The 13,556-nt window shown below is 33.9% G+C and overlaps 1 protein-coding gene across 3 annotated transcripts in view; it reads left to right on the forward strand.

The window, feature by feature from the left end:
- CDIN1 (CDAN1 interacting nuclease 1) overlaps window positions 1-13,556 on the forward strand; it is a 121,520-nt gene that overhangs the window by 74,922 nt on the left and 33,042 nt on the right. The gene's annotated exons all lie outside the window — the stretch shown is intronic.

Consider the following 13,556-nt stretch of genomic DNA (forward strand, 5'->3'; position numbering starts at 1 on the left):
TTTTCCCTTCCTATGCCTTTGTCTTGCTTCCTCTTTCCTTTTTCCTCCCCCATTTCAGCATCATCCAGCAATACCGCTTCTTTTTATAGACATCTATATAAGGTAAACAAAAACCCAATGGAATTTGAATGTTTGACAGAAATGTTTACCTCTCTTGTATGGTATGTAACAACACTGGAGTATTGTCAGGCTACCATACATCATTTAAATACTCTTAGACAGCAAAGGCAAAATCTTGACAATTCAGTAATCTCATCATGTGATTTCAATACGGCTTTTTTTTTCATATCTACAATTGAGACAAATTTATGTTGTGTGTATTTATGGTTGTTAAACTCAAAATTGTCTCATTTCATTAATTTTTAACATTGTGCTCTCTTAATGACTATGAAGAAATGTATTAAAATGCCTTAATTATAGGGCTAGAAGAAGAGAAAGCACAAGTCTTTTTAGCATATGATCTTTCAATTGCTCACTAAAGGATAAAGAGGGCATTCAAGCGTGGTTTAGATAACTGTCAGCAATAATAAAATGCAAGGTAGTTTGTAGAGCCTTTAAAGACCTTTTGGGGAAATAGATTTAATTAAAAAACAATAAAATGGACTTTTCATTTCAAAGAAATCAAAAATGTTATAAAATTTCAGGATGCTGCTGTATTAAGAGTAATGTATATTTCCAAGAATAAGGAAAAATAACTGAAAATACTCTGCAGACCACAAAGCAGTTGTATCTTTATTTTGTGTGTGTAAATGTATGTCCTTCACCTTTTAAAACACAGACTATGAATAGCATATTAGATATATTTCATGTTTTCTGAACTGTGGGATTTTACCTCTTTTGGTAAAAATTTTGTTTTATCTTTGAATGAAGGTGTTTTTTTTAAAAATATATAAGGTGAACACTTAGCTTCGTAATGTAAAATTACGTTCTCACAATTACCTTCAGAACAACACAATTCCTATACTGGCAGAAGTTCAGTTGCCTGATTCAGAGTCTGTAAGTTCCCATTCATCATAGTTGCCTGTTGTATATACTGTGGAAATACATTTTAAATTATATTTCTGATTTCTGCTTTTTTTCTTTCCACAGAATCAAAAATCACATTTGCTAGTAATGCTTTTGGCTATGCAGTGTGTTGAAAAGTTTATTCAAGCACTTATTCTGCATTATCAAGTTTTACTGCTTCTGGCAAAGAGCAACTTAACTTACATGTGATCAGCAGCAGTTTATAAACAGCATTGACTGCTGTCTTTTTAAAGTTTTTGCACTTTTGCTGTGCAAAAGCCTCATGGTTTCCTGAGGAAATTTTTGTACGTTTTTTCCCCTCACTCTGGTGAGGTTTTAACCAAATTTTTGTAGCGAAGTACCAAACAAATCTGTATGAAAGTTGCCTTTGTGTAGCAAGGTGTTTTACAGAGAAATCAACTTCAACAAAGTGTGTTTTCAGCAAATGCTAAAACTCTCAGTTTTTTAGTTAAAATTGCTGGCCCAAGTACATTATAAAACTCGTTCATCATGAAAATGGGACTTCAATATTTAGGGTCTTGTTATATCCTCTTGTAAATGTAGTTTGGATTGTTAACTCCTATCAGTATTCACTTTGTCACTGACTATCCCTGTTCTTGGAGCTGGTCATTTTTCTTTGAAGAAAAGTAAGGGGTTTTTTGTCTGCTTGCTCACATACCTTGAACTGAAGCATAAATTAATAGCACAGCCTCTGTAAAATACAGTGGGCATGTTTGAAAGATGTGAAAAAGGTACAAATGTCTGGCACTGTTCTGTACAAAAATGCCTGTTTCCTTCATTGCTGGGTTTCCTGAGGCTTGAGGGCTCAGGAACCAAGATGCAACAGATGCATGCATGGTTAGCTTTGGCAATATTTTTGACAAAGAGGTGCCTCACATCATCTTGTCATCAAAGTCCCTTCTGTTTTCAGCTGGTTGTGTCTATTTCTTTCCACTCATCCCTCCTGGTATGGTAGGACTATTTAGTGTGATAATGTTTCTGTAGAATGTGCTCTACTATAAATATATATACTATATTCTCTAATCTGAAACGGATGGGCTCCTGCAGAATCATTAGTTTTGATCACTTCTCTTGGACATGTAAATTCAATAGAAGCTCAGGTCAAATGTGGAGTCTGCTTCCTTTGCCTTTTTACTAGTATTAATATTGTCTGCTTGCCAAAGTTTCGTGTGGTATTAATTTTGTTGCCATGACTGATACAGAGATGACTGTTTTTCTGTAGTAACTTCTGTAAACTTTGGTAGGCACACAAAGCTCTCACTGAGTAAAACTTACTATCGCACAGTAGTGGTTTTTTCTTTTGTTAAAAGTCACGTTTCCTGTATTTAAAGACTTCTCCTTACTGCTAGCATTTTATTAAAAACAGTAAATTTTCTATATCATTTTACTACATCAAAATGCAACATTCAAGAGAGGAGTGTGCATGATCTGGAATCCTAATCTTCATGTAGGGGAAACTCTAGCTCCTTATGTGTTTGCCCAATAGCACATCTAGCCTCAATACAAGCTGAGGGGTTCATGATGCAAGCAGTAAAGTGGCCAAGGTAGAATAATGGTCTTCATTTATATTGTTATCCTAATGATTCTTAGTAACTGATTCTCATGCATGTGCCTCCAGACAATGGATAGGGTAAGCTATAACAGCTGTAAATGTAGCTTTGAATCTGTTCCGTTGTTGATCTCATTTGTTCTCTCAAGCAAGTTACTTGTTGCTTTTATATTTAAAATTCACCACCTGATATTGCATAAAAATATTGCAAGGTTAAACTGGTTTTCTTAAAACTCAAGGTAAAAGACACTACAGATAGAGACATAAAAATATGCTCTGTTATGAAAAATTTCTTTACTTGTATCAAAAGTGTAAACCTAAGCACAGGCATTCTCATAATTTTAATTTTCTTAGCACCATTTATAGGGTGTCAAGGAAGAAAAAAAGAATCCAGAAATATTATCTGTGCTTCGGCATGAAACATTATAAAAACTACATTAAGTTCCAGATATTTTTTGGCTGTGTTAAGGAGGTAAAGGACAGGATTCTTGGATAAACACAAAACACGTCAAAGTACCACTCAAATCATTCTTCTCTGTAAAATGTCCAGGGGTACAAGTTCAGAGAGAACAGTCTTTATTCTCACTACTATGGTGCAGACTTCCCCATCTGTAGAAGCTCACTATACTGTCTTTTGTGTCCTGTGTTTTCCTGCTCCTTCTCTGTATAATCATTGTGTGGAGCTCTGAAAATTAATACTCTTAATTTAATTGCCACAAGACCACTAAGATGTAATAGCACTACACTGCTGAGTCTCTGCTCTCTCCTTGACTTTGTTAGACCTTAAATTTAGCATGGATCTGTGGAATTGGCATGGTGGGAGAATCCCCTTCGCATGTCAGGAAATCTCAGGAAAATGTCTGCACTGTAAGGTAGATCTTGCCTCACAGTACATGTATATGTCTGAATTACATAAATTTAACTAAAACATGAAATATAATATAATCTTATAATACTCCTTTTTGTGCATATCAATATGCATATATTTAATGTTTGAACTAACAATAGTTCAAAATTGTGCCTTGCTGTTGATACATTTCCTGTATCACATCTATAAAAGTCTGTCCCTGGATTTGCTATGATACTCAAGTGTGTCTGAAGTGAAACTAGAAAAGATTACTTTTTTTTAAGAACAAAAAATATGAAAATGGTCATTAGCTGCAGAGAAGAAAAGCAAAAGGTGGTAACATTGTGGGATGTTGTTTTACCTGTGAAAAAGTATGCTGTGCTGCATTAGTCTTTTCTATGACATGAGGGAATTTGTGTACAGCATTGCTTTCAGTAGCTCACAATGTTTGTTTTAGAGTATTAGTCAGATTAGTCAGATTTTATCAGAGCCCATTGAGTTTTGCATAATTAAAATTGTAGCAATAGCTAAATGCTATGAAATGTGGAATGCAGAATCTTTGCTTTGCCAAATGTTCTTCTCCAGGGTTTCAAAGAAGGAGCAGGGAAAAGTGGGAGAAGCTTGAAAGTCAAGTCTGATGCTTAAAAATGTTTAAATTTTATTTAAGTCTGTATTTACCTTTTTATAAAATATAAAAGTTAAGAATAATAGATTTTTCTGTTACATTGGTCTCATGCAGCAGCAATAGTAGTATGTGCGTAGTTTGTGCAGTAGTTGCTCATTTTAAAATGCAGAGTTGTAGGATTGCAGTAATGTGTCACTGTAGACTGGTTTCAGTACACCTGCAAGTTAAATGTTTCAGATACATTGGGGAGAAAAGTTGTTTACTAAGTTGTTTATTGTCTAAATGCTACCAAATGCATATAACTGAAAAAAATTATCATTGCATTTCTACATCATGTGGCCATCATGGGTATCTACAGTAAATACACATCTTTTTTTTAGATAGGATTCATCTAACCAGCAGAGATCTAATTCTTTTTGAAGTCAGTGGAAAAACTTGTGCTGTCCTCAGTGCGGGTAAGAATAAAGCTGCTATCAGTACTATCTTCAATCCATGTAATGATTTGGTCCTTTGAGTTAGGTGACTAGATAGAGCATAAGATGGATGATTGTACTGAGAGTAAATTCTAGAAAATCCAAAGAAGAGCCTTGAAGATGAAAAAGGGATTGGAGCATCTTTCATATGAAGATGGGAGACCTCCAGTTGTTTAGTGTGAAGCCCAGGATCAGGAAGGATCTTACTAAGGTCCATAAATATCTGAAGGGAAGAAGTGAAAATTTGGAAACCAGGATTTTCTCAGTGGTGCCCAGTGAGAGGATAGGAGGTAATGGACACAGATTGAGGTGCAGGAAAATTTACTAAAATGTTAGAAAAATATTTTCTCGTTGTGTAAGATTATAGCAGTCTTTTCAGAGAGGTTGTGCAGTCTCCATCCTTGGAGCTATTCAATACCCAACTGGACAAAGTCCTGAGCAATCAGCTGTAGTTCATTCTGTCTAGCAGGGCTAGGCAACCTCTGAAGGTCCTTTTATACCCTTTTTGTTTCTGTGTTATTTTATTTATCATTATTTTTATCTGTATTACTTTTTTTTTTGAAGTCACAGAAGAATCAATGTTACAATGAGTGGGAGAAAGTGAAATCTAGAGAGCTTTATTCCAGTAGACTGATGATTTTACATTTAATGTTAATTTAACTAGATTAAGAAAGCTCTTCTTACGTTGTAAGGATGAAAGAGAAAACTGGGCTGAGTAAAATTAGGAAGATATTTTATCTACCTGTAAATGTACTTCTGAAATCTTAACAGTAGATTACTTAACAATAGATTAGATTATAATTCTACTGAAAGCACAATAAGCACTAAATATCAATACCAAAAACTAAAATAACTTAAACAGTAGGGACATTATGAAGGAATAATATAAGGAAAGTAGGAAGAGGGAGATATTTATAAGCCCTATTGGTCTGGAGTTCGGGGATTAGTTCATAGAAGAGTACACAAATGCATGCCTACAAAGTTAGCAGACAGATCCTAATATGTTAAAGGTTGTAATCTTTTGAAAGAAGTTGGTTGGTTTTCCTGTTGGCCCTCCTATCAACTTTAACCTCCAACCTTCTCCGGCATGTATCACTACAAATAAAACTGCTGAGGTTTGACAAGAGGATATAAAGTCACTAGGCCATCGCACAGAAATCTCTACATGATTTTCTTTTACCTAAAGCTTAAATGAACACTGCCAAAAGTCAGGGGTTTTAATAAGAAGTCATAAACATTCACTCATATCACTTTAGTTTTAATAATTACTGTTTTAGCATAGAAGAGAAGAAATATACATAGTAAATTATGTTTGACAACTGGAATTTTGTGGTTTTGTTATTGGTTGTCTTTAACTATTATGTGAATTGCTGTTCTTCATTTTAATGTATACTTTTTATGCAAGCTGCATATGATACCAATATAAAATGGCATTTGTGTACAGTGTTATAAATGAATTTTTAGCTCTTGATTAAGGCAAACCAGATGACTAAAATAACTTATGTGCTTGTATTTACCAATAATAATAATAATGATCTGTAGTCATCTATTATGATTTTGGCTTTTCTTCTCTGTAGTATTTTGTGTGACTTTACACAAACCCTTTTAGCAACCTAGGCATTTTGCAGGCCATAACTACTAAAAGTTTTTGATAAATTATTCCACTCCTCCAAGCTGCCTGTAGTGTTTTCATTTTGCCAGAGCTTCCACACACAGTATTACTGTGTCACTCAGTGGGTGTTATTGATACATACCATCACTAATAGTATTCATTCTTGTGGTTTCTCTATTTTTATAAGTATTTTATCTCAAACATAGACTGCACCTTCCTTAAACTGTATTATGATCTTAAAATTATATTTCTTTCCAGTTTGAAACCATACCAATTCAAAGTTAGGTTTTCTGTCTTGTAATCTGTTATTTGCATGACAAATTTTATGGTGATATATAATAATTCTGTTGTTTGTAGATTGTAATCTTTTTCACTTACAAATATGTTTCTTTTGGAGCACTTATTTTAAGGGCTGTAGAAACAGTCTCTTCTTTCTGAAGTCCTTTTCTGTGCCCAAGTTCTGTTCCTTGTATAAGCCACTCATATCTCTTTGTCATAGTCCACTTTCCATGATCAGGAAAGTACCACTCTTTATTTGATGAGGTACATACCTGTTCCCTGGTTATGCTTTCTATGGCTTTCCTTCACGATGTAACTAGGAGATACTGGGCAGCACTTTTTTTTTCTTTTCCCATTTAGTTTATGGTGTACCGGTCAGATCTCAGTACATCCCACATCTTGCCATACTGATTATTCCATTTTGCTAAACATTTAATTGGTTTTCATCTATAGTTTGTTGAATATACACTTATTACATAAATGCTTTGCTGTTGTAAATGCACTATGCTATTGTCTGTTATCTGGGCATGTGGTTTTCTTCTGTGCTTTGACTATAACTAAGTGGTCCATAGAAGGAATAACAAGCCTTTTATATGTCAGTTTACATTCATTATCTATACAGGAATATATTATATATAGGAAACCTGTTAGGCATTTCAATTTTGCAAAAGACAAATACTGATCTACACACTTGTCGTGGTGGAATGCATAGCAAACTGCACATAGATTTCTAGTGCTGCCTGTATCCAGCAGTAGATGCTGTTTATCAAACCAAACAGTATGAACATTTTAGAATTTAGATATTCTTTGAAGATTGAAGACTGATTGAATGGAGTTAAGGGGTAGCTTTTAAAAAGCTGAATATAGTTAGTTACTCCTCTCTCCCAGGATTTTGGATTACAGGAATTAATAATATCAAGAGGAGGATAATTTAACTGAAGATGCATTGGGAGAGAATTTGGTCACACCATCCCTTTCCCCCTGTGAGAATCTTCACCTATTATTTGTATTTTCCTCTGCAATTGAGAAAAATCAGCATGATGTCAATCTGTGTTCCTTTAGTATTCCCCTTAACATTTAAGGCCCATCATCTTAAAAAAGTGAGGCAGGAAGCTGACTGGACAGCTACAGGTGACTACTGCTTGAGGGGAAAGGTGAGTTAGCAATAGTCAAAACATTAGTATCTTCAAGCAAAAATTATTGGCTTACTTTCTTCTTTGAGTCCACCTATATCACATTGAGAAGACTGTTATATAGTAGACTAGCAAACCCAGACTTTAAAAAATTAGCTTTCAGGTATTCAAGGTTTAGCTGGTGCTAGCAGATTCTGATGTTCGCATGTAAACAGTGTCAGCTACCACATTGCTTATCAAAGCACATAAGAAAGTGTTTTCTTCTTCTATAAAGTTACAGGGTGGTTACAATTGACAGGAGACCAACATCTGTCATGGCATTATGAAGGGATTGCCTGTTGTATTAAGCTGTTACACTTTCTCAGTGGAAACTGCTTTTTGGACACTTTCAGTGTAAGAATGTCTTTGCAGTGGGAAAATTACTATAATCTCACCATACTCAGTTACAGCTTCAGGATCATCCTCAAGTAATGTATATAGAAATGGCAGAACCAAAAAATGAGTATAAAGTTATTAATTGAGGAGTGATTAAGATACCATGTGATATCCATAGGAGGTGTTCAGAGAGCTTTGTAGTGGGCACAATAGCAATGATTAGAAGAAGGAATGCTGATCCCTTCATGCATGAAATAGTTTATCCCACTATGGAGCCCAGGAAACTAATAAAGCTTCTGTGGACCAAAGCCATAGAGGCTTAAATTGACCAGATTAAGGCATTTTCTAGAAATGCTTGCCTTTTTCTTTTTTTTTCCATTTTGTTTTGCATTACTTAGGAATAAAGATCAGAAGAAGCAAATAGTAAAAAGAATAATCTCAGTTACTCATCACAGTAGATCAATAATTGTCCTTGCCTTTTAAAAAATTTGATTTTTAACAGTTTAAAAATATGAAACTAGCTAAATTGAGGTTTTTTTCAGTTTTTACAGTGAATTTTAGTGATTCAAGAATGTTTGTGGTACAAGAAATATGGGCATAATATAGTCTGGTACTGATGAGAAACCTGGAAGTAGATAAGTGGAACATAAAGGCAGCTATTGCACATGTGTCTTGATATGGTCTGTAAATGTTTCTACATGAAACACACACATGAGGATTGAAAATTTTCTTCTTTATTAAAATATTTGTACCATTTCCATCTTCCATCTTTTCTAGAAATGCTGTTCTATAGTTCCCTATCAAAAAAACTTCTAACAAAAGTAAATGCCATAAATTTATATACCTTGGAATACTAGACAATATATAAACACTTCTCACATTTCTTTCATGTATGCTATGTATTTTTTCTTTCAAACCATAATTCTGAATATTGGCTCTGTAAATCTTATTATATATTGTTTGTATGAGAATGAAAAAAAAATATTATATGCTGTATAGTTTAAAACTTCACCATTTAGATGCTGATATTTTCCACTGGATGTAAATACCAAGTTTAATGTTCAAATGAGTTAGCCTTTGTTTTAGACTATCAGTATATAACCCCTGGATATTAGTGCCACATAACTGCTTTATCCAATTAGAATGCAAAATCTGATGACAAAAACTTGAAAGAAAACTTCAGTGGGAACTAAATATTTGAATTGCTGTTTCATGTCCTAAAATTAGTAAAGAAAAGGAATTCTTTAGCATTCATAAAGAAGTCTGCGAAGAAATTGGAACAAGAATCAACTTTACTGTTTCCCTGCTTTTTATTACAATTATAAGGAAATTTCTATTTGCTGAAACTTATATGATTAAGTATTCATTATACAAGTTTTCATAAGATTTAACCAAACTAACAAATAGTCATTTTGTGAAACAAGCTGGTGTCATATCTGCCATTCTCATTGAAAAAAAATCAGGCAACAATCTTTCTGCCTTTTGCAGGTATACCCATCTTTTTACCTAAGACAAAATCACAGCATACAAGGATTAAATTTCAGGCTTTCAACATAATTGTTTCCAAGTACAAACACATTATACATGTAAAGCAATGAATAACTTTACTAACTTACATGTTAAAAACATGCAAGCACTGTTTTGGTTTAATATCTTTTATTCAAATCAGGATAACATATTAGCATTTACCATCAAATATTTAAATTCTCATTATCACCTTAATTCAAAAACAAAAAGCCACTTGCAGCCTGTAAGGCCATAGGATAAAATCACAGAAATAGAGGGTTAAAAATGCAAAATTCTCATGACACATTCATAGTTTTCACATCTCACACATTTTCCCCCCAATGGTTTATGGCAGAAATAGTTTAACTGAGGTTTTAGTGCTCTTTTTGAGGTAAAGAAAACCCACCTTCAAATATTGTCCTTACCCCTAACTAATACACTTTCTTAAAGAGCAAATCTATAGAGAAGAAAATAGAAATAATTGTGAAGAAAGCCTTTTGTAATGTTATTTTTTAAAATTCTGTTTTGTTCTGTTACTACCAATGACTTCTGGAATACAGCACCTCTAACGTAGTTGTACATCATACATAATTAAACTATGTCACTGTGATTAAAAGTTTTCAAAAACAAGAAGACTATTTAAACATAATATTACAGTTATGATAACAAAAAAGACTCCAATGTTACATGAGGTGAAATATAGTTAGAAGATGGGACTTTTCAAAGAAATCTTTATTTGTCTTGCATAAAAGAGATGTAGACAACATATATTGAAGATGGTATTGTGAGATTTCTGTTTCATTATTTTTGTTCTTTTGAAGCAGACTAGTTACTATCCAGAATGAAAGACACAATTTTGAACAGTTAATTTGGTATTTTATGTCATTACTCTCCTTAAATTTGATTATATTATTTTTATTATGTGTGCATGTGTTTTAAAAAAGATGTCATTCCTCTAAGCAGTATGGATAAAGAATAAATTCTCAACCTGGTTTTTATATTTCATGTTTGGAGATGTTTTGCTTGTGTAGGAAGTGGCTTAGGAATGACCTATTTCCCTCTTCTATTACACATTATCTTTGTTAGTGTTTACTATGTGTATTGAAGCTACACCTAGAAGTCCTAGTAAAATATGCTAGAAATTGCTGTTGAACAGAGTAAGAGATACTTAGTTGTACAGAGTTTAATGTTCATGTATAATACACGAGTCAACAAATGTTTACAGTGTAGTGTAAAGAGGTAGTAAGATAATATTGGTCAGCAAAATATTCACTGATCTGAGTACATCAGAAGCCTGCTAAATTTTTCATGTTTTGACAGCTGAGATATTTAGAGGAAAATAACAGATTGCTTTTGTTAATGCTTTTTGAGAATTATTTCTAACCTTGAGAGGTAATTGGGGATAAAGAATAAAGGTGGTTTGCCAATTCAATGTGGAATTTGACAGCTTGCTGGTGAATGGAGAGAGATGCTGGAAACGTGAAAGGCATATAGGTCTTCTCTGTAACAGTTCTCCACTTTCCAGATACAAAGAAATAAATTACATACTTAAATAGTCACACAATTGTTTTGCAGAGTTGTTTTGGATGGAGATAACAGAGAAGACTGCACTGATCAAATTCATGAAGAGGTACTTTGCTTCTATATTTAGAGGAAATTAATGCTTTTAAGGGAACTCATCTGTGTAGATGAAATGAGAAAGCAGTAAATAATACCCCTGAAGAAAGAATTAGCCAGATTTAAACATTTCAGATATAAGACACATCACAGAGAACTCCAAATGAAAACTGATGAGAGAACTATAGGTGTTTTTAATAGATTAAAATGATAATGATGAAGAAAGAAGGGTGAGAGGAATTAAGCTCCACTTAGCTATGTTAGTAATTACCTAGCTATGGAATACACAGAATAAGTTGTCAGTGTACAGACCCTGGCATTTGTTTGAACTTTCATGAGACATTCCAAGGAGAAGTGGATCTGTGATCCCATATGTTACTGACTTGTGCACCTTGAAAAGGGAAGAACTCAAGTGTGGCTTTAAAAGATCCATTAAAATTGTGGCTCAAAATGTCCTTGTGCCTTTACCAGCAATGAAATTTCCACCACTGTTGGTTTGATAATGAGCACCACATGCTCATAATGAGTTAACTCCCAGAGCATCTGGGACCTGTATTCTAAGTGTAGTGCATCAGCAGAGACACACCTCTTCAAACCCTCTTGCCATGTTCTCAAGTTCATATTTAAAGATTGTACCCATAAATCCAATGCCTATCTGCATTTCACAAGACCTGTGAAAATACACTGAAGGAGTAAGGTAGACGTACTCAGTGAAGTTGTGCTTAATTTAGCATTTCTAAATAAGATTTTCTTGTGTAAGATTTAAAGAAGCTAAGCTCAAAGCCCTTGGGAACTTCCTTGAACAGCTGTAGAAGAGCTCTGGAAAATAATCTACAAGATATGCGATTGCAATTCTAAAACAAAACCCAAATACCCAGCAGCAGGAATGCCATTTTCAGACTGAAGTGTTTCAGAAGCCCTGGGCCTGTGAAGCCTAGACTAAAACAGTACATCAAGTCCAGGGGAGGTTTGCATACCCCTCTGCTTACAATACAGTGATACTAACTTTTTTTTTTAATTAAAGTCATAGAAATTTGGTGGTGGAAAACTCAGACAAAAATAATTAAACTGTGTACCTTTGATAATGAAATAATTTAATGTTCTAGTTGTTTCTTATTTTGTAGCAACTCTTTCTTTGCCACATCCAAACTTTAGCTGTGATACCATCATAAGCTGCAACCTGCTAGTTAAATTTATGAGCCTGGAGATTATGTTGGTCATGGAAGATGCAAGAATAGCAAGAGAAATATTCTACCAAAACCATACTGACTGTGGCCAGATTTGGAAGGTAATCATCTTCTCACTATTAGAGGCCTGGTCCGCAGATCACAAGTTTTGTTTCTTTGTTTCCATCCTACATTACAAGTAACTGGTTTTGTTCTTTTCCCCATTCTGACAGTGGTAGTATTAGAACACCATATTATGTATTTGATGGGGAAACACTAGTACTGCCATTTGACAAGGTTCTAAGGATTTTGGTTTTATTCAAATGTTTTTGATCTAAATCATGGTACTGTTTGACTCTTAGACCTGAAGATAGAATGAGAAACACTCTGCAGTGTTTCAGAACTGAAACAGAAAATAGCTAAGACTCTACTTTGAGATTTAATGAGATAAACCTGATTTCGGAAACTTGTGAAACCTTAAAAAAAGTTAGGGAAGGCAGTACAAGGAGCTTTATATTAAGTTACAGCTGTTACTTTATCCCCTTTGTTTTCTACATTCATAGCATAGACTGCCCAAAGTTTATGGCCTTTATGAAGCTGCAGTTCTGCATATGGAAACAATTCTTCTGGTACCACAGTGCACTCCTCTGGATTTTGATCTTTTCCAGATCAGTAGTTGGTATATGATTTTAAAGGACAATGCAAATTCCATTGACTTAGTCAAAATCCATATGAAGTGTATCTGTGTATCAGGTGTAGTTTCACAGAGAGTTAGTAATAGGTTTTCATTGTTACCTTAGCAAAAGATGTGTGGTGCTTTTGTTTGTCTTACTTGCACATTCATTTTAATGTGTTTTCTCAGTTCTCTTTGGGCTTTGATAGAATTTTTTAACTCAACATGACATACATCTTGATAGTACCAACTCTAAGTTCACTACTTTTACCAGTAAGTCCTATTCACTTGTTTCTCTAGTCAAGATACTTAAAATATTTTTAAAACTTTAAAGTACATGTGGGCTCTGTCATATTGAATATCTAATTTTTCACTTGGAGTTTCTAGGACTGTTTCCAGCTTTTAAATAGGTGTATGTCCTTTACGTACTGTAGAGCATCAGTTCTTAAAATTCTCTTTCTAAATACATACAATGAGGGGGGAAATTGCCTCTTTTTAAGAGGGAAAAAAAATGCCTTCTAATTTTATGATCAGCTTCAACTGGATGTGACATTCTGAAAAGCTCATACTTTGAATAAAAGGGAAGAGAAAAAAAACTTGTGAAAATGCTTACAGATCAGCATTCTTAAATAAGAACTTAAAACATATGACATTATTTTGCATAAATAAAAAAAA

This window comes from Lonchura striata, chromosome 6 (genome assembly GCF_046129695.1).
Source record: "Lonchura striata isolate bLonStr1 chromosome 6, bLonStr1.mat, whole genome shotgun sequence".
Taxonomy (NCBI): domain Eukaryota; kingdom Metazoa; phylum Chordata; class Aves; order Passeriformes; family Estrildidae; genus Lonchura; species Lonchura striata.